The sequence below is a fragment of the Erpetoichthys calabaricus genome, chromosome 5 (genome assembly GCF_900747795.2).
Source record: "Erpetoichthys calabaricus chromosome 5, fErpCal1.3, whole genome shotgun sequence".
NCBI lineage: Eukaryota > Metazoa > Chordata > Cladistia > Polypteriformes > Polypteridae > Erpetoichthys > Erpetoichthys calabaricus.
In genome coordinates, this window is record NC_041398.2 from 199,136,219 (window position 1) to 199,157,483 (window position 21,265).

The 21,265-nt window shown below is 40.9% G+C and overlaps 1 protein-coding gene across 1 annotated transcript in view; it reads right to left on the minus strand.

The window, feature by feature from the left end:
- Positions 1-21,265, minus strand: part of LOC114652160 (FYN-binding protein 1-like) — a 1,204,993-nt gene that overhangs the window by 641,477 nt on the left and 542,251 nt on the right. The gene's annotated exons all lie outside the window — the stretch shown is intronic.

The following is a 21,265-nucleotide window of genomic DNA, read 5'->3' on the forward strand; positions in this document are numbered from 1 at the left end:
AAGTAAAAAGCAAGTCTGATGTGTTGTTCATTTGCGCTACTTACAGTGGTTTCAGAAAGTATTTAGACCCCTTTCACTTTCTGCATACTTTGTGTTGTAGATTTATTTTAAAATTGAGCAATTTGCCATTTTGCTCATCATTCTACACTCAATAACCCATAAGGACACAGTGAAAACATGCTTTTTTAAAAAAACAAATATTAAAAATCAAACTGAAATCTCTTACTTGTATAAACTATTCAGACCCTTAATTGAGTGTTTTATAGAAGCACCAATTAGAGATTCAGGTTTTCTTGGGTAAGTATCTACAAGCCCTGCACAGTCACATTTAGGTGGTGTGGTAGATCTCTCAAGTTCTGCTAGATTGGATGAGAAGTGTCTGTAAACTGCCATCTTCGGGTCTCTCCACAGATATTCTGTGGGGTTAGTATGGGCTTTGGCTGAGCAACTTGAAGACAACCAAACTTGTCCTGAATCCACTCGAGCATTGTCTGCATAACTTGGGTTATTGTTGTGTGGAAAGGTGAATAGTTGCCACAGTTTCCAGTTGCGTGCACTCTGGAGCAGGTTTGTGTGTGTGTGTGAGTATGTCTGAAGGACCTCTTACTTGGCTGTATTCAAGTAATGAGCATGACTGCAGTAGTGCAATTTTAAAAACTTGTATGCACATTTGTAATTAGATAACACTAGTTTGGGGCCGTCAAGAAATCATGATGTCAACCAGAATCCTGCTCCACTCTGCTATGTCAAGCAACACGATTCTTGGCCGAAAAAAGTGGTCAGACATATGCACCCACTTTAATTACAATGCTGACAAAAATAAAACCCAGTGTAAGCCCTTTGGAATGGAGATCACAGAAAAGAACACCACAAACCTGAAGAATCTAGAGGTGCACCATCCTGAGATTCATGCCAAGGTATGTAACATTTTCTAGGTGGCAACTTGCCAGATGCCAATACCGTTATGTCTGGCTCTCGTTCACCCTGCTAATACTAATGCATCAAATGCGTCGGTTTATTTTAGGTGTGCTGCTACTGGAGCGGTCCCATTGATAGTAAGATTGATACTGTACTCTTGCATGACCACAAGTATACAAATAACTTCAGATGGCACAATAATACGTGAGAAAAGTGCAAGTAAAAACTGCATATTAAACGGGCTTACAGAGGTGATGATACAGCACCACATCAACACATGTTGAAAAGAATAACCGCAGAAGTCGTCTGCCAATGCTGTGTGTTCGAGAATGTTAGTGGGTGATTGGGGAAAACGTGCTCATTAATGGAAAAAAGGCCAATACACAGACAAATAATATAATAATTCATTATACATTTATATAGCGCTTTTCTCAGTACTCAAAGCGCTATCCACACAGGGAGGAACTGGGAAGCGAACCCACAATCTTCCACAGTCTCCTTACTGCAAAGTAGCAGCACTACCACTGCACCACAAATACAAATTTTGTCATTGCCTGTTTCAAACAAAGTGGCTTGTCTATATTACTGATGAAATGAGCTGCGCCATTTCTTAATACTAACATAAAATGTACTTAGGTTTTTAGTGCTTGAAGTACATCTAACAATATAATATGTACAGTATGGCAAAACTGCCTTGCTGAATGTGAAATGAATTAGAAATGAGTACATTAGAGGGTCAGCTCAGGTTGGACGGTTTGGAGACAAAGTCAGAGAGGCGAGATTGTGTTGGTTTGGACATGTGCAGAGGAGAGATGCCGAGTATATTGGTAGAAGGATGTTAAAGATAGAGCTGCCAGGCAAGAGAAAAAGATGAAGGCCTATGAAAAGGTTTATGGATGTGGTGAGAGAGGACCTTCAGGTGATGGGTGTAACAAAACAAGATGCAGAGGACAGAAAGATAAGGAAGAAGAAGATCCACTGTGGCAACTGCTAACGGGAGCAGCCGAAAGAAAAAGAAACAAGACATCCATCTGATTTTGACTAATTTCCTTATAGTTGACTAAAACCGATTTACTTTTTCTTGACTAAAATTAATTTACCTTTTGTCAAGTAAAAAAAGACTAAAAATTACAATAGTAAAATGACTAAAATGCACTTTAGTCAGAAGACCATGAGACTAAATATATTGTCAAAATTAACATTGTCCTGGCACACTTCTCTTCGTTGATGATGGAACTGCTGACATCTGAGATGTGTAGAAACATCTCAACTGCTCAAGTTCCAGTAAATGCCTCCAAGCTGCACAGCACCTCATCCTACAACAAAATAATAATGCCAAATATTATACTATAGCAACACAGGAGTTTTTCAAAGTTAAAAAATGGAAAATTCTTAAGTAGCCAAGCCAGTCACCAATTTAAATCCATGAGAGAATATACTTCCACTCTAAGGTGTCTTACAAATGAGGAGTATCAATTTCACTGTGGTGAAAAAAAGTTTATGACTTTGGTAACTACACAAGCTCATCAGGGTGGTGTGCCAACTCTTTCACATTGTTTTGTTTCCTCTTTACAATGTCAGGTGTCTTTATTTCCTTATTTTACATTATAGGGGCATGGGGAGCCAAGATCTATTACAGGAGCATTGATACATGGCAGAAAGCAACCCTGGATGAGGGAAAAGTGTGCCAGAGTTATTCATCAGTCAACCTAACTCACATATGGGGTGACACCAAAATTGGAGGCATGGAAGACACTGACAAGGCAGCAAAAAGAATTGAAAAAGATCTGGACAACCATCAGAACTGGGTGACCACCAGAAAAATGCAGTTTAATGTAGATAAGTACTACATGTAGGGAAAAAGCAACATAATTTATAATTATACGATAGTAAGAAACTGTCATACAGGAAGCAACCTCTGAAAAAGATTTAGAGGTTTATGTTGATGCAACATTTCCATCAACTAAGCAATGCACAGAAGCAATTAAGGAAAATAAAATGTTATGTTATTTAAATTGTTGAATTTAAATCAAGGGATGTTATTCTCAGACTATATGAAACACTAGTAAGACTGTAGCTAGAGTATTATGGGCAATTCTGGTCACCACGGTACAAGAAAGACAGAGCAGCACTTGAAGCTGTGCAGAGGAGAGCAACCAAGTGCATCCCATGTCGTAAGGACATGTCCTACTCTGACAGACTCGGAGATTAAAACTTGGTCTTGAGTAGAGGAGAGTGTGTGGGGAGCTAATTTAGGTATTTAAAATCCTCAAAGGCATTGATAAAGTAGATCCAGCCACATTCTTTCAGCTTAGCGGTGAATCACGTACTTGAGGACATCAGTGAAAATGAAGGGGAAGTGCATTTAAAACTGAAGCCTGGAAGCGCTTCTTTACATAAAGAGTTGTGGAACAAACTAAATGAGACATGAACTGTAGTTGAAGCAGAAACTTTGAGAACCTTTAAGAAGAATCTCGTTGAGATACTGGGGCAGCTTAGCTATTAGATAAGCCAACGGGATTGATGGGCTGAATGGTCTCTTCTCTTTTGTCAGATTTCTTATGTTCTAAGGCAGGATTGAACTGGATGGCTTGCCAGTCCATCATACGGCACACTTCTGCACATTTATCGGTCAACCCAATAAAAGGGTAAAAATGTGCAAAGCCTACACATACTGCGACCACATAAGAATCAAACCTGAGGTCCTGGAACTTCGAGTGTTATTCTCTGCATCCAGGAATTTGCCAAAGGTACAGATCATAAGGGGGAGGAAACCCAGCCACATGGGTTAGCTACCAAACGATCAGTTAGTGCACTAAGGGGCGCAAAATAACCTAGCACCGGCACTGCCTGCACCACCCATTTTCCCCAATTTAGGAAACATTATCCATAGTAGAATGATTAGAAATGATTTTTTTCAAACATTATGCACATTTGATGCTAACCTCTGCATGTATGCAAGCATGAATAATTCTGTTTTTGAGTGTAAGTAATAGGTGTTTGCACAAACAAGCCATCATATTAAATTACTATGTAGGATTGTACAAGTAATGTAGTCCAGGTGCCTCTTCAGGTTTATCTTTGGAGTCAAATGCCATTTCCCTGCTAACTCAAATGATGTTACTTTCGATAAATAAGACACAACTTTTGCAACACGATGAGTAGAGTATAAAGCTATGCATACAGTACTACTACTAGCCAACGCAGCATGTCTTACTAGGCATTGTCGAGATTTACACATTGAGCTTCTAAATAGTTTATACTTTGTCACAACAGATGCATTCACATTCCTCCTTTATTTTATGCTACAGGGCAAGAACTCATTTGGCACTGCAACAGCCTTCAGATAATTAAGAATACATACCTGTCAGACTTCAGATAATCATTTTTGTAAAATTGCGTACCACAAATTCTTTCCCAAAGTTCTTCAATTTTGGAGTTTACATCTAAGTTAAGCACTACAACCCTTAGGTTCAAAGAATTTGAATTACCGAAGGGCAACAGGCAGGCACACGACTTTATCTGTTTTCAAATTCTGCATATGAATTCTGTGCCACTTTGCTCAGATGCCTGTTTTGTCGTAAATAACCTCACAATCAGGATTTGTTTCAGCTGTCATCTTTCGCAAAATCCTTTCCTACAGGCTTCCAAGCAAAGTTGCTATGCCATTTAAACAAAATCCATAAAATGTACTGAATATTTCACTTGAATGCAGCCAAGTTCCTGTTTCACAAATCGTATAATCTGTGTTCCAGATGTATGTTTATAAAAAATGAGAAAAGACAATGGAACAAAATTAGAAATAATTAACTTTATCACAGATTTGCATTGGAAGGATACTTGGATCTCTTCTGATTTCCCAGTATGGTGGCCACAAAAGGCAAGCGACAAAAAATTTAAAGATGTGATGCGCACAATTAAAAACATTAACGCACAATTAAATGTGGTGTGCACAATTAAACAAGGGGACGCGCACATTCAAACAAGGTGGTGATGCACAGAATTAAATGTGATGCTGCCCGCAAAAGTAGTCGCGCTCACAGATGGGTGACAAGTAAAAATGTACAGAAAGGGGAGGTACCAAGGCAATAAAAAAGGAAAACACTGATTGGTGGCAAGGTTTGTCTGTCAGTCCACAGAGAAATTTCCCTAAGTGGGGTGCTGAGTGAAAGCTACTATAGCATTCCTTTTTCAATTAAATTGTTGGCAATCAAACTTCCTGGTGCAAGTCCATGAGTACGAATCTAAACAGGCGCCATGTTAACATGTAAAAGTTAATTATTTGTAAAACAAAAAAAAACAAAAAAATGACCAAAGTAAATCAGGATTTTTTTTTTGCATGCAGTGCGGTGCTTGATAATGTGTTATGGTTGGATTAACTAGGGGGAATTACTTAATAATACCGCTTTGTTACGATTCTACATACTATTTTATTGTAATAACAACAGGCCCAAGGAGAGAGTGGTATAACCGGTACATCGCTCCAGGGCCTATGAAGCTCAAGGGGGCCCATAATTTTTATTATAATTTGAACATTTGTTTATTTATTTTTTATTGTATTTTTTAAAATTTTGCAAGTCTGTTTAGTTTCAAAATTAAAAAGGCACGTGGGTCACAGTGTACTTAGCAGCGGTCAACAGTTTATGACGTAAGAGGCATTCATGAAGGCCGCCCTGGAAGAAAAGTCACGTGGTCTACAAGGGTATTCCCCACTCGGTGGGAAGTGACGAGGAGGAGGGGGTTCCGGGCGCAGTGAGAAAAAAGTCATCAGGTGGCAAACAAGTACGTCAAGTAGTCGCCGCGTTCTGAGACACAAGGGCCCATACACCTTCTTTACACCGATTTTCTCTCAGCGGCCCTGAATAACAGTCACTAAAAGAATTTATTTGTATTCTAACATGGTGTTCTGTGGTGACCGTACATTCAATCAGGTGCTGTATCAGTGAAGAGGTATAGCAAGAAAAGCGACAAAGAATTAACCCTCACGTTCATGATTTCTATATGCTCCGAGTGTCCATGTGTTTGGCAGGTCTGGATATTGCACAGTATTTCTTGTTCAAGACAACAATCATTCCTTTAAGTGGTGCAGTGACATATAACAAAAAATGCAATGGAAAGTAAATCCTAATTGTTAAAAAAAATCTAATGATCTAATGTTTATGAGACACTCATCTTCTCAATTCTCTTTACAATTGTTGCTTTCAGTCCTGTAACCGAATGTATCCTAAATGATAGCCTTTCAAACAAGAGATGCTAAAATGTTAATAATAATATTATTGTTAAAAGATTAAAGTAACACACTGGCGATGTTTTGTTTTTTTAAAGTATTTTTCCCACTTAAGTTCAAGCAAAAAAAAAATCCTAGCTAATATAAATAAATAACACGTATTTTGTCTTCCTTTTCAGATATTATGTATTGCATATTTTGCTGTGAACATCTGCAAGATTTGCATACCTGTTCATCTTGTGGAAGGCATAATCCAGAGATTACTGAAAGAAATGAAAACACATCAACATTCTGAAAGTCCTCCTGAGTGCAATCAGTTTCCAACAACTGCTGATAACGATTTAATTATTTAGTATTTTCACAAGAAGCACACATATGATATTATATTGCAGTTATGTTAGTGAATGTGTTCAGTCCAGATGTCGTTTTCATATAAAGACATTTTCTTGCACGAATGTGTGTTGTGTTCGAGAGAGACAGAGATGGATTTGATGTCATTCAAGTGATTACTGGAATATAAAATAAACACTTTTAAAAGAGATTTAACGAAACAGGCGGCACGGTGGCGCAGTGGGTAGCGCTGCTGCCTCGCAGTTGGGAGACCTGGGGACCTGGGTTCGCTTCCCGGGTCTTCCCTGCATGGAGTTTGCATGTTCTCCCCGTGTCTGCGTGGGTTTCCTCCCACAGTCCAAAGACATGCAGGTTAGGTCGATTGGCGATTCTAAATTGGCCCTAGTGTGTGCTTGGTGTGTGTGTGTGTCCTGTGGTGGGTTGGCACCCTGCCCGGGATTGGTTCCTGCCTTGTGCCCTGTGTTGGCTGGGATTGGCTCCAGCAGACCCCCGTGTCCCTGTGTTCGGATTCAGCGGGTTGGAAAATGGATGGATTTAACGAAACAAGTGCGCTTTTATTCAAGAATAAAACTGGATTAAAAAATGTGTTCAAATGAAATGTTGCTGTGAACGTGTAGACTGTGGAGTCCAAATATCGTTTGCTAATAAAGATGTTTTTATGAATGTATGTGTTTGTGTGTGTTTCACATTCAAGCAGTTATATTTCATATAATAAATACATTTTATTTGAGTACCACTTTCTGTAAATATGTTGTAAAAGTTACTGCTAAACAATAAATTATATGTGCCATTGTAATTCCCTAGACATCACATAAGTATGACTCACATTCAAGTGATTATACTCGACATAATAAATACAGGCTGAGTCAGAATTATGTTGACACTAACGGTACTGCTATGTATATACTTGTATACAATTTTTATGGACAATTTTTGTGCCACGTATGGTGCATGTGTCGAACATGATGGTGAACAGGTTGAGACATTCCTGTAAGTCATCTTGCACATATGAGGTATGTTTTGTGAATAAATTGTTTCCACCATTCAAATGTTAACATAATTTTGCCTCACCCTGTACATTTCATTTGTGTGCTGTTTTAATTACCTTGACGTCACATAAGAACAACTCACATTCATTGCTATCAACACAGTGGTGCATGAGGCCACTGGTGAGACCCCTGCTCGGGTGGCTATTGGCCAACAACTCAAAAGTCCCCTTGACCATCTTATCATTCCAGCACCTCTCCCTGATTCAAAGACATACACCACAATTCAGATCCTCGAAAAATTAAAGCAGCAAGTACTATGGAGGTTGGTGAGTGTGACCAGGCAGGCTAAGCATTATAATGCACGACGGTGAGTGGTACCCTTTGCTGTCGGGGACTTTGTTTGGACTAGGACTCACCCACTCTCCGGTGCTGTCAAGAAGTTCGCTGCTAATCTAGCGCCCAAATGGGTGGGTCCAGTAAAAATTATAAAACGTTTAGGACCGGTTAATTTCCACATACAAAGGAGTAGTGGTGTAGATGCCATAGTGGAAACAATTCATGTGGCCAATATCAAGCCCTACTTTGGATTCGCCATTCCGCCGACTGGGGGTGGGGATCTATGTAGCGCTGCCACATAAAGATAATATGTTTTCTGCTGTCGATTGGGTGTTGTGGGGATCATTCTTACATCTGGAGATTGACAGTGGTGCCCCAGATGTGGAACTTCCGGTTTTACTGTTTTCTTTCGGGGAGTGATTTGCATAAAGCAAAACCCCTTAAGTGTTTCTTTTTCCTTAATTAGCAGTCAAATAATAATGAGATACAAAATGAACCAAAACATGACCAGCAAACTGTGTCCATCCTACAATATCTGAAAACTAGACATTAAGCTCGTTACAATAACGGGTGCTAGAATAGTAGTGCATAAACATTAGTAGGAACAGTTTATATTAAATGGCAAAGGACCGTCTATTTTCTGTTACAGTAATACTGGCTTGTATGTGGCTGTAATATGCGTCACTGTATTGTGTGCCTTTAATTTTCTCTCACAGTAATACGTCTCTCCAGCAAGTATTTTAATCTGTGTTGGCGTGCAGCTGATTATTGTATGTATGGCGTCTCCCCAGCAACGGATTTTATGTGCGCGAAAATAAATCTTCTTTTAAAAGTCATCCTATTGTAATATCATGAAAATTCATATATTTAGGAAAACACTTTACATTTTACTGGGCCAAGTTTGTTAATCGCAAATCTGACATCCTCAGAGTGAACACTTGCAAAACAACAAACACTAATCCAAAATCTTTGGGGAAGCTGGTCTCTGCGTCTCAGTACCCGATTGGATTTTTCATGCCTCATGTTTTAGGTCTTACCTCATTTACCGAAATCCAATTGGATCGGCCGCGCGATATTTTATAGGTCCCGCCATCTCTGTCTTGTGTGACGCGTCAGGCGGCCTTTGAAGCGCCGCACCGGGTCCCGCAGTTGCGCACTTCACCAGAAGACACACACACACGGACACTGGACGCACACAGGGATTTTATTACAGAGGATAAAGAAAGATGGAGGTCTCAGGAATGTTGATCTGCTCAGGTCCCCAAAACATTTTAACAGTGTTCTTAAAAAAGAGAAAATCAACCATTTCAGAACTGTATGCTATTGCACAATGAGTCAGTGTCTAATTAAGCAACTGGCTGGAGTGAAATTGGTTGGAGTTTCAGGCCCTGACTTGGTCTTCTGCTGGCTCCCTCACTTCATGTTTCATTTCTGACTGGGTACCATTTAAGGAAAGAAACGAAGCAATTCAGAGGAACGATGAAGGAATTCACGGGAACAAATCTTAAAAAACAAGTGAATTAAAATGAAAAGAAAATAAGTTAATTAGCAGCAAAAACATCACTACAGTAATTAAGAAAAGGGTTAGAATGAAACCTGTAGCCACTGTGGCCCTTTTAGGACTGGAGCTAGGGACCCCTGTCATAGTCAGTAAAGCTCGATCATGAACCTGTACTTTATCTTACTTTATTTATTTTATTATTTTTGTCTTCAGGTAAGGATGATTTTCCATTTCCGTGGCACCATTGTGCATGCATCAGACAAGTTTCTTCATCGACACTCATTGGGATCACACTAAAGGGAAATCATCCTTAGATTTGAAGCAACACAAACAAATAAAATAAATCTAAAAAGAAATAAAACAATTAAAACTAATCCAAAATGACTATCTCAGAAAATAATGCACTAGAAATGGTGCAGCTAGTTGATTAATCTTGATAAAATCAGAAGAATATGCCATACTAATCTTAGAATTCAAACAAAACAATAAAAACTGACTAAATAAACAGGAACCACTGTTGGGATTTTAGTAAATCTGGATACAACTGGTATCATTTCCCTTTTCTTATTTGCTATAAAGTTTTAAAGTAGTTAAATAGTGCCTAAAAAAAGCAGACAAAATGTTGAAACTCATAATTTCTCAAGTAAGCCTAAGTAAGTCAGTCTTCATAAATGCTGTGAGACTTAGCAGTTTTCTTGAAATTGCCCTTTTTCTTTCTCCACTTTGAAATTCTTTTTGACAGTATTTTAATTTATGGAATTGGTGCCAACCTGCCACCCACTTCAGTTTTAATGCAATTCCACTGTAGTGCAACTTTGGCTAGTTTTAACAGTTATTAATTTAGTGGGAAAAGGCTGAAAAAGAACCACAACTAAATGTAATTTACGGTTCCAGAAGACATCAGGAGGGCATTATTGTTTTTTATTTTCTTTCCAAGCTGTGAAAACAGGTCACGTATCCAGCAAGTGCCAGGAATAATTTGCTTCATTATTAGACATTAAGGTCCCTTAAAATGCATCACAATTTAAATCTATCAAACCAAGAATAATGCACTGGTGAGACAACAACTGAGACGGACTGACTTTGTTATTGTCATTATGGTATCCGAGTACACTTGTTTACTTCCGGTTTAAGAAAATGTTTTTAAATCTCATTTTTCTTGGTTCCCAACTTGCCAAGGGCTATTTTTAAGCACTAGTCTTTTAACAAGGTGTGCCGTCTATTTACAGCTAATAAACGTGTAGAGGCATATTACAAATATTCCTGTTGAGCAATGCCTTTGATCTTGTTTACTGTAACCTTAGCCTAATTGTAACTTACAGTACATGGAATTTCTGAATATAACAATAAATGTGAGACAGTCAAAAGAGGATCAGTTCTCTATGGCTGAGTTTCCCTCACTTGTGCCTTTTCCTCCACCAACCCTCTCACTCCTAGCAGGTTATGAATGAAAAGACCATTTAAGAGGGCTGGTCTATTTTTCACCTTAAAATACATTGTAAATCATAAACGAGATGCAAACCCAGGCTCCGCATTATTTACATTAGAGTATAAAGAATGGGTACCACTTCCATAAGAAATACGTTTTTGTGAAGTTATTGTTAAAGACTGATGTTGCCTGTTGAGTGTTTATCAAGTTCTCCTTTCTTCAGGTGACCATTTCCACGACTCGCCTCCTGCCTGTCGACTCCAGTGGTCTCTGGCTGTGAGGAATCTTTAAAACTCTTGCTGGGGTCACTTCCATCAAAGCTCCGCTGTCAGCAGTCACAATCTCATATTGGTGTGCAATCAGCCTTCCTCATTTATGTGCGTGTCACTGGCAGTTTTATCATAATAAATGTTTTTAATGACATTACCACAATTCCTTTTTTTCTTCCCAGACACCACTGTATTGTTTACCATATGTATGCCCATTGCTGGTCATATGGAACGCAAGTCATCACAGTCTACCCCTATAACATGACAGGAAGCAAGACTTAATATCCTAGTTTTGACCTTAAAAAGAAACATTACAGAATGTAGTGTAGGTAAGGGGTAATTAATCGAAGGCAGGACCTTGCTTGTGTTGTGCCTTTTTGTTTCTTGTCTCTGACCAGGTCTAAGCCTTCTTTCGTGTAAATTACCAGTCTCCTGGACTTTATTTTTTCTTTGTCTTTTTGACCATTGTGCCAATTAAAATTCATAACTCCAGCTACCACTTTCATTGTAAGGGACAGCTTTGCCACAGGAACACCAGACTGTAGCTGTATCTGTCAGGGTGGTCAATTTGAAGTGATTGAAGAGTTGCTAGCCGTACGTTCAAATCATGGAAAGCCTATAGCTGAAGGTATACTTCAAGAGTTATGTTATGTACGAGGCACGTTCAAAGAGTTTCCGCACTTTTATATTTTTGTTGGAAACGGTGAAGGGGGGAGGAGTAGTAATTGGCCGTATCTGAGAGTGTCATGTGACTAGTTCTGTCAGGCAAGCCGGCTTCCCTTATAGTTTAGTATAAGACTTGTCACCCTGAGGTGAAGATGGTTGAGAAACTTACATATTGCACCAAAGAGGAACAGCATTCTGTCATACACTTTTTGTGGGCAGAAGGTGTGCTAGGAGCACAAATTCATCTTCGCATGTGTGCTCAGTATAGGGATAAAGTTCTCTTTCTTGTAGAGTAGTCTATGAGTGGATTGAGGATGGAGGGCCACTGCCTGAAAAAAGTACTTTCCTTAGTCATATGGAAGTGCCATTTTAGGGAGCGCATCTCCCTGCAGCGCCTCCTTGTGGCACCCACGAACCCCAGCAGGGCTGTGTTGCCGGACTACATGCCCCGCTGGCTCCCTACTGGGCTCCGATATCCGGGGCCGCTGCTATTTAGCATATTGGGGGAGTAAAAAGTCCCCAGTGACCTCTTCCACATCCGGTGGGCTGTCTGCCCATCCTTTCTGGCCATCTCTTCCGGGTCTGATCCCCTTCTTCACCCCGGCCGGGATGCCTGTCTGCCTGCTAGGAGCCTCCCGCCCAGATAAGGAACCATCCCCTCTTCTGGCCAGGATGTCTGTCCAGCCTGTGTGATGTTTACACAGGATTATAATAAAAGAAACCTTGCCACTGGAAGCTAATTCATTTATTTTGGAAGCAGACTTCACTGGAGAAGGACCACTCTGAGCTCAGCTCTGGGACACCACTTTGCTAAAGATGGAATATCTTTGTTTACTTATATCAAAACTTCGCCATAAATGGGGACTCGCAACCCTTTTAATGTTTAATTTTTCCTTTTATTTCATTATTTAAAATAATAGCAGATTACTCTGCTAGGAGAGATGTGGGGTAGAGTCTTGAATGATAAAGACGATCATACATCAGAGGTGAGTGCTCTTCTGAGAATGTTTGTTAGGATATGGAAAGGTGGAAGACAACACATAGAGAGCATGAGGAGGAAACAATGTGGGGGTCGGGGTGTACTGGAGTGATAGCAGTGCAGAGGAGAGAGAGAGGGAGAGAGAGAGAGGCAGACTGAACGAGAAGACAGTAAGCAAGCCTGATTAACAGTTATGGAGTGTGGACACCAGGGGGCGCTCCATCTCCACAAAAAAACAACACAAAAGGGCTCAGACAAAAGTATAAATGTGGAAAGAGTTTTTAAATGTGGGAAACTCTTCTTGGGATCGCTATTCCCACCACCACAGCCACAAGTACAATAAAGCACAGTATAGCACAACTCTTTTCTTCCTTTCTGTCACTGGTCACTGCCTCCTCCCCTCTTCCTCCCGACTCTGGCTCCCTGAACTGAGGCAGGCAGCTCCTTATATCTACCACAAAGAAGTACTTCCACTGTTCCATACATTTAGTCCGAAAGCAAGTAGGGCTCCTCAGTCCCTGCAGGACCCTCTTCAACCACTCAAGGAACCCAAAAGGGCTGAGCCAAGAAACACCAAGCACCATTATGCCCTGTGGGAATCCATGGTGCTGCTGCAACCCTACGGAGGCTGCCATCTAATGTTCCAGGGGAATTAATGTCCTGTACATGCTGTCTCCTTCTGTCCTTCAACCTTGAGGGGGTCCTAGACAGATAAGGACGCCGGCTTTCCCTCAGAGGAGGAATACACATGAAGTACCCTCATATTGTTTCCTGCTCATGTGTGTTGTTTTAGCAGGTGTTTCCTGTGAACTCCATTTTGTGTGTGTATGTGTGCATCTCACATCTATCATCTTAGTACTCTTTACAATATTTTTGTGAATGCAGTAAAATCTGAATTTGTTTTATTGTTAGTTTTGGAGTGGATCAGCACTTTTATAGAGCTCTTTAGGTTTATCATTATAAGGTCAACTGCACGCATTGCATGATTTTGTTTTAATTAACTAGACTGAGTTGTTCAGCCAACTGTCTCTTACTGAAGTTGCCCTATAATGAGAAATGAATCTTTTGTAATAGAGAGGCTGCAGGAGATGCATTTAATGTATGTGTCTTCCACAATGTCTACTTATGAGCAGATTTCACACACAATTGACGGTAAATGTCTGTAAAATCTGCTGTCTGAAGCAGTTCTGTAAATTGCTTCTCTGCTGCTGGGAAAGAAACACCATTTTCCACTTCATCCACAGAAAAGAAAAGGTAAGTCTTTCTTCACTATTAATTAGCTACTTGCTTCTGGTTTCTGTACAAATCCATCGCTATTTAAACATGAAAGGAGGAAAAGTAAAACACATTTCCAGCAATTAATGTTCACTTTTGAGGTCAGAATGAATACATTGGCTGTGAAGTGCTTCTTAAAAAGGCCACAGTGGAATGAAGATTTCAATTGAAGTATTTTACTCTGTTTATTAATCATAAAGCTGAAGGAAAGTAAAGAAATGTGTTACCAGACAAAGACTTGCCATCTTCATCACTCACAGACCTCCTACTCTGAGTACTTAAAGCCTGTGATTATCTATATTGTTGCACACAAACTGCCAGGAAAGGCACTGCGTGTGTGTATGTACATTCTACTGTTTGGTGGTGAAGTGTGAAGTTAGTCATAACCACAGCATTCCAACTCCAGTCTGACTAGTGTCTACAAGAAAGAACTTCTGGTGCTATTTTTCATTGCAAACAATGAGCTGGTGGCATTATGTTTTTATTAATGTTTCTACTTTCCATAACAGCGTTACCCAATCTTGCTCCCGGGGGAACACCAAGATTGTTGGTTTTAAACCCAACAAATTTCATAATCGGAAGTCGCTTCCTGCCTCACTCCTAATTCATTCTAGTCTTAATAGTGAGAGAGCTCAGAATCACTAAATAAGGTATTTGAATTTTCTAAATAATTTTGAAAAAGGCGCAGTTCCATCCCAGATTTGTATATGTTCAGATTTATTAGTTGTTTTTCTTAATTTTGACATTTTCTTGAACATTTTAATTTTTAAATTAAATTAAGTTTGTTGTTATTGTTTATGGGTGGCACGGTGGCACAGTGGGTAGCGCTGCTGCCTCGCAGTAAGGAGACCTGGGTTCGCTTCCCGGGACCTCCCTACGTGGAGTTTGCATGTTCTTCCCGTGTCTGCGTGGGTTTCCTCCAGGTGCTCCTGTTTCCTCCCACAGTCCAAAGACATGCCGGTTAGGTGCATTGGCAATTCTGAATTGTCCCTGGTGTGTGCGCACAGGGCTAGGGCCCTGCCTGGGGTTTGTTTCCTGCCTTGCACCCTGTGTTGGCTCCAGCAGACCCCCGTGACCCTGTAGTTAGGATATAGCGGGTTGGATAATGGATGGATGAATGATTGTTTATCTTACTTGGAAATGAGCTGTGTTTGGACTCAGCTGCAAGTTTTCCTTACAGAGAAGCTTTTCCAGTTATATCTTGTCATGGTCTTATCATTCATTTTCTGCATACGCTTGTTCTAGTTTATTTGCATATAGAAACTATGTTGCAACATTCAAGGCCAAGGCAAAAGCCAACCCTAGGTGGAATGGCAGTTTATTACAGGGCATTGGCATTGGATTGTGGGGGATAAACTGCATGCACTTAGAAGAGGAGATGGGCACAACGTGCAGATTCCACACAGGTGTCAAAAAATTCAGCTTCGGCTTCTAAAGCTGTGCTGAACACGATGCCATCATACCGCTCCATTGTCCAGTGGTTACTCTGAAATAATCTTCACTCATTCAGAATAATAAATGTATATTTATGTGTAAAATTCTGCAGTGGGTTGGCACCCTGCCCAGGATTGGTTCCTGCCTTGTGCACTGTGTTGGCTGGGATTACCTCCAGCAGACCCCCATGACCCTGTGTTTGGATTCAGCGGGTTGGAAAATGGATGGATGGATGGATGTGGAAAATTATATATTTTTCCCTGAATAATTTGAAAAGTAGAACATAGAATCCCTAAAAGAAGAACTAGAAAATGTAAAGTTTCATTAAAATAACACTCTCGGTAGAAATAAAAATAAAAATGTCAGTTGTCATAGTTTCTCATTCTGTGTGCATTTTTCTCTATATTTTACCCCACATTGTTACCTTTGTATAGTCCACTTTTTGGTCCTGGTCCCTAAACCTTTATTGATTTTGGCGCAGGGGCAGATCTAACGTCAGGGAATTCTGGGTGTGTGCCTTAATCCAGTTTAATCCGGCTTTGTTTGGGTGCTTGCATTAATGTTCTCAGGTACTGTGTCATTAGTGCAGCAGTTAAACTGAGAAGCTTATTTAAGTGTTCTGCAAAGTAGAGAGGATTAATATTGGGACAGGAAGAAGAAAAGTAAGCCAGTAATCAAGCCAAGTTCATAATCACAAAATGAATTTGACCTTTTGCCAAACTAAAAACAAAACCGCAAATTGTAGTCAAAGTTCAAAGTCAACCAAAATGCACTTGCAATCCTCATAGTCCTTGTCCAAATCTTGGAAAATCCACTAATGCACAAGGCTGACCTCTAAGCCATTATTATGATGAATGGCATGCATCGTGCATTTCAGTCATACTCCTTATTAATGTAATACACCACAAAATGGCAGCACCCATGAAAAGCAAAATGGCAACAGGAAATAATGCAAATTAAGACTGTCAAATGATTAGAAGTTTTAAAAATGTCTCTCGATTAGTGTCAATTAATCACATGTTCAACCAAAGCAGTTCAGCAATGCCCAGGGGTCCACCTTGAATGCCTTTGCTTTGCAATTTCTTGGCTGTTCAAAATGTGAAGACTCATATCTTTAATATAAATACTTGATGCATTAATGCTGTAGCTTTTGTTTCATTTATGAACATAAGTGGAGTTGTACATTCATGGATTGTAGTCTGCCGCTGGTTTTGTGACCTGACATTAGAGTTTTTTTGCTCTTAAGTGATAAGCCAAGGACACTGTACTTCTGTGATATTTAAATCTGCCCACATAAAGTTTACAGGTATCAATACTTTTGTCCTTTGAACTTTCTGTGAGAATTTTAAATCAAAAGCAAGCATTATAAATTTAGTCTTTATTTGCGATCACTAATGTAAATTTTAAGTCCCTAACTTTACGTTCAGGCCCCCAAAATATTGTACCATTTGGTCAGTAGCCAATGCTGTGAAGCGGAGTATGACCTTGGATCTCGGTTACTGCTAACAGTAGTCACACTACATGGTTTTGTAAAATAGGAGACCTAATAATGAGTCTTATTTGGACCCAGAATTGCCAAGGCATGGAGCTCCTACTGACTGACCTGCTCTTAAGAGCCATCACCTTCAGAAAGCCATGAAGGCTATTTATGTTTTGTTTTGTTTAAGTAATTTTCTTTGCAGTTAAAAGGGGCAACCCATCTGGCACCCTAAAATATATATATATTACATTAAGCATATATATTTTCTTTAAGCAAGACAGGATTGTGACGATGCGGGTCCTGCTCCATGCTCCCACCTTACTTCTGGGAGGCTTTCGAACCCAACATCGTTGGAAGTGTAACTGGATGAGCTGTGCAAAGAGGACAAATCACACTAGGAGCAAGGGGATGGTGTAAAAATTGAACAAGTGCTTTTATTAAAACAAACAAACAAAACCAAAACAGTGTCCAAAGTGCAGTGCTTCAAAATGTTTCAATAAATAAATAATCCATAAAAACAAGGTGATAAAAGTGGAGGTTAAAAATCCAAAATAAATCCTTTAAAACCACATTAAAAACAACAGGCTAGAAGCTATCCTTTATTTAAAAGCCTGGTGTCCTCTTTTAGCTGGTGGCTCCCCTGCTTCTCCCATATGGGCCGTGCAACAGGGAAGTCGCCCTACCTGCAGCTGCAGCTGACTCTCATCCTGGTCTGGTAGCCTTCTGTCCCCTGGGTATGTACCGCTCCCGCTAGACCGAGACTCTGGTTCCCCAACGGCCAAGGCGCTCATGCTGGGGCTCAACTCTCCCAAGCCTCCTTGACTCCTGCTGCCTTCCTAGCCTTATGCAGCAAGCTAACCACCTTCTTGGTCACTCCAGGTCCTTGAGATCGCTCAGCTGGAGCGACGGCTTCCTACTGCCCCACCAAGTGTCGGCCAAACACTCCTGCTGAGGGACTCTCCTCCAGATACCTGCATTCCAGCAAGCGTTCTCTGGCTCGCTCACTTCCACACCGACTTTTTTTTTCTTCCCAGCTTCCTCTTCTCTCCACTAACCTCCTTTCTTTTTGCTCCCTCTCCGCACTCGCACTTCTCCTATTTATAATGGGGACGTAGCACAGGTGTGGCGATTAGCAGCTCCCAGCATCAATTACTGATACATGTGATCCCGCACCCGTGTACTTCAGTGTGGAAACACCCGTACCCGCATCGTGCCTGGGAACCACCCCCTCCTTAAGCCGTGAGTGAGGCGATTATTTATTTAAAAAACTGGCCGTTCTTTCGGAGCCATGGACCCACTATATCACTAGGATACCATTAGCAAAAAGATGGACATTTGGCTCCCACAACATGGAGCTAAGATAATAGCAATCAATAGGAGAGATCCTTCATTTCTATGATCAGAAAAGAGGCAAAAGTAAGAATAAAATGAAATACCATTGTTCTTAAAAATGCTGGAAGTTAATAATAATATTTATTCAGTATTTTATTATGCAACCAATGTTTTTACAAAGTGAGGCAAGTATTCATAGATCAAAAAGATTATAACTGAAGCCTTGCAGGACAGGATTTAATATCCATCCAAATATGCATGAGGAATCTGTAACCCTGCTGCCAGCAGCTTTTGTAATCATATGTTGGGGTAAAAAATTGAAAAATATGAATATTTTTAATTTTGCCTGAACTTTGGTAAGGCATCATCAACAGCAAGTGTGATATGCATTTTTTTGATTTACACAATATATATTACATTTAACAACAACCATTACAATCACATAGAACTACATTCAGTTCCGCTAAATTGCTCTGTGAATGTGTGTGGGCCCTACAATGGACTGCTGCTCTGTCCTCAGTGTCCCCTTTGTCCCCCTGTCTCCGCTACACCTAGTGTTGCAGGGATTGTCTCTGGCTCCCCGGAACTTTGAATTTGCAGAGGAGGCATCAGGCAATGGGCAGATGGATATAAAATAGCACTATTAGCATAAAATAGCATTGTCAAGCCTGGTTAATCCACTTCAGGTTTGTGGGGGCCAAACTCTATCCTGGTGGTATCAGGAGCGAAGCCAGCTCTGGATAAGGTGCCAGGTCTTTGCAGGTCACAATCTTGGATGGAGGACACACTTGCACTCGTATAAGACCTGTTTAGAGTTGCCTGTAGTTCTAACCCGCATGCGTTTGGGATGTCGATGGAAAAGTCAAGTACTAGCATGAAAACCCATGCAGGCAAAAGGAGATTGTGCAAGCTCTCAGACTCTATAGACTAAAATCCACAACCCTGTTGCTATAAGGTGTGATGAGAGTTCCATGGCACAGTGCAGTTTTTAAAGAAATAGTCGTGTCTCAGGAAGAGCTGGCTCTGATAGGCTGTGGGAATATGCAAGTGAGTTGATTGGGGTGCTTGGCTGGTCGGGCATTCAAATGTAAATAAGAGTGAATCAGTCAGGTGCCTCGTTCACACCTTAGAGTCGGCAAAGCACCCCACCTGTACCCGAACACACAGGTTAAAAAGGAGTCTGAATGGCAGAGGGGGATACACAGAAGAAAGAAATGGAAAAGAAAAACTCAGAGGTTAAAGGAATGGAGAGAAGGGCAGGAACAGACAGGAACTGGTGGGATATGGTGGGGAAGTAGGTGGACGGCAAAGTGAGCCCTAGTGAAGGAGCATGTGGCTGACACTCGAGGGGGCTGAGCGTTGCTCCTGCTGAGCAACCTGGGAGTGGGAATGGCCAAAATCACTCCAGGAGGACTCCCCCTCAAGGCCGGAGAATGGTAGCAGGAGTCAGAGGGAGTAAAGCTCAGTGCGACACCTTCTCAGTGGCTGACATCTTCTTGTGCTTCAGAATCCTAAGAGGCTATGCCAGGGAGACGTTGGATTTTAGAAATGAGCACCAAGGCTTGTGCTTTTTAAAAAAAAATGTTCGGCCCTTGTGTTTTAATCTCGTTTTATGGAAGTATTTATTTGGATATTTTAACCTTGAACAATTTTCACTGATTTTATAGATTATTTATTTATTGGAATGACTTGAGCCACTGCACTTTTGGACAATGTTTTTTGTTGGATTTTAAAAAAAGCATCAGCACTTTTTTCACCAAGCCCTTGCTGAATGTGTGTGTCCTCATTTGCCCAGCTCATCTCGGTACATGACTATTGATGGTTACAGGTTGAAGAGGCTCCCAGATGCGAGAAGGTATTGTGGAGGCAACCTGGACCCTCACATAAGGTAGCAGCTCTAGCCACTGCACCATCATGCCACCCTATGTGCCATCTCATGTATATAACAACAACATTTATTTATATAGCACATTTTCACACAAATGGTATAACTCAAAGTGCTCCAGAAGATGCACAAAGAAAACTTTATATGAAACAAAAATAAGATAAGGCAAAATACTAAGTAACAAAGAATAAAGTAAGGCAAAAAAAAACCAAAAAAAGCTCCAGATGGGCTGGAGAAAAAAAAAATCTGCAGGAGTTTCAAGGCCAAGAGACCATCCAGCCCCCACTGGGCATTCTAGCCAACATCAAGTCAAGTCGGGGAGCATACACTGGTAAAGTGCGTTGCCGCACCCACCACACAACAACACTACTCAGGATCCCAGTTGGCAACACCCCTGGCAGACATGCGGTCCAGTCCCATCCTCCATAAATGACCTTCTATCTGCCGCAGCCAGACGCTTCCTCACAATGCAGGTAATGTGCCTCATTCGGGACTCCATTAGCAACCGCTCATTTGACACAATGGTACCCAAGGACTTTCTGGAGAGACACAGTACCAAAGAAGTCCAGTCTTCGTCTCAGGTCACTGGATAGCGTCCATGTCTCACAACCAAATAGCAAGATAGGAAGCACCAGGACTCAAAGACTTGGACCTTTGTCCTTTTACATAGATATCAGGAGCGCCACACACCCCTTTCCAGCGACCTCATGACCCCCGCATGCTCTCACAATCCGTGTACTGACTTCATAGGAAAAGCCACTTGAGACATGAATGTCACTGCCAAGTTAAGTAAACCTCTCAACAAGGTCAACACTCTCTCCGCAGACAGACACACTGCTGATGGCTGTGCCCAAGCGGTCATTAAAGGCCTGGATCTTGCTTTTTATCGCAAACACTCAAACACTCAGACTCCTCGCTCAGTCTCTTGAGAGCCCCAATCAGAGCCTCCATTGACTCCAGAATGGATCTAATTTGCTTAAAAAGGAATACCAGGATTTAATAGTATCTACATTGGGGGGGGTGTACTATATTATTTCTGATCATTCTTCTTCTTTCGGCTGCTCCCGTTAGGGGTTGCCACAGCAGATAATCTTCTTCCATATCGTCCTGTCTTTTTCATCTTGCTCTGTCACACCCATCACCTGCATGTCCTCTCTCACCACATCCATAAACTTTCTCTTAGGCCTTCCTCTT